This window comes from Lipotes vexillifer, unplaced genomic scaffold (assembly GCF_000442215.2).
Source record: "Lipotes vexillifer unplaced genomic scaffold, Lipotes_vexillifer_v1.1 scaffold387, whole genome shotgun sequence".
Classification (NCBI taxonomy): domain Eukaryota; kingdom Metazoa; phylum Chordata; class Mammalia; order Artiodactyla; family Lipotidae; genus Lipotes; species Lipotes vexillifer.
In genome coordinates, this window is record NW_006795399.1 from 601,693 (window position 1) to 602,742 (window position 1,050).

Below are 1,050 nucleotides of genomic sequence, written 5' to 3' on the forward strand. Positions count from 1 at the left end.
AAGCGGAAGGCGGACTCTCAACCACTGCGCCACCAGGGAAGCCCCCTGTGCGTAATCTTGATTTGACAGTTTTTCCACTAACGTTTCTTCCAGTTCCTCCTTAATCAGCCATCTGCTGCCAATCGGGTCTTTGGCTTTAGTTTTTTCTGAAAACAGACCTTTGGCTCTCAGCTGGTCTTGACGGTTTTCTGCATCTGGTAGCTTTTCGTATGCTCCATGCATTAATGAATAATATGACTGTCTGCCAGTATAAAAGAGAAAATGAAATGGGCGGCCATCTTTTCCCCACTGGATTGCTCCTTGTTTTGGAAAAATCTCTTCGGGATGCTTCATTATTGGCCGGGCTTGCTTCTCAAACAAACCACTGGGAAAAAGGTAAGCAATTGCTCTATCAATATCCTCTTGGGTAAAAGTTTCTGGATCTTCTCCCATCATGTTGGCTAAGTGTCTCTTTCCTATGTTGAATTCTTCAATCTGCTTTTTAGTAAAATCCACTGTGTAAGTTTCACGTCTTAAGGCTGCAACATTTTTCCTTGTTGTTACAACTGTGGTGTGTCTTAAGCCTTAATATCAGGCATCCGGGATTTCTCTGCAGCTTAGCAGCCGCGGCTTTCCAGAGGCCCTGACCTCGGGCAAAGCTAACCCTACCCCCAAGAAAGAGCCGGTACGAAGCGGCTGCGCCGCAGTACACACGGACAGCCGCCATGTTGGCTGCGGGAGGCGCGGGCAGTAGGACGAAAAGCCATCTCATCTAGTTATTACATGTCCACAACTTATCAATACTTACGCTTCCCTGTGCTCCCATTTCTCCACAATGACATCTCTCATATTGTTTCAGATTCCCTTGACTCTATATTTAATTCACTTCTGCCCAAGTAGGCAAGGTATTGCCTTACCACTGCAGAGGAGCTAAATTGGGATGGTAAATATTCAACGAACTTAGACCTCATTAATAATACTAAAATGTTTTCCTTATAATTCTGTTTCACTAATAAGTTTGAGAGATAAATAGTTAATAATAAATATTAACATGACTATTTAATATTAATA

The 1,050-nt window shown here is 43.0% G+C and overlaps 1 pseudogene; it reads right to left on the reverse strand.

The window, feature by feature from the left end:
• Positions 1 to 706, reverse strand: part of LOC103081731 (28S ribosomal protein S9, mitochondrial-like) — a 1,450-nt pseudogene extending 744 nt beyond the window's left edge.
• Positions 707 to 1,050: the final 344 nt, after the last annotated feature.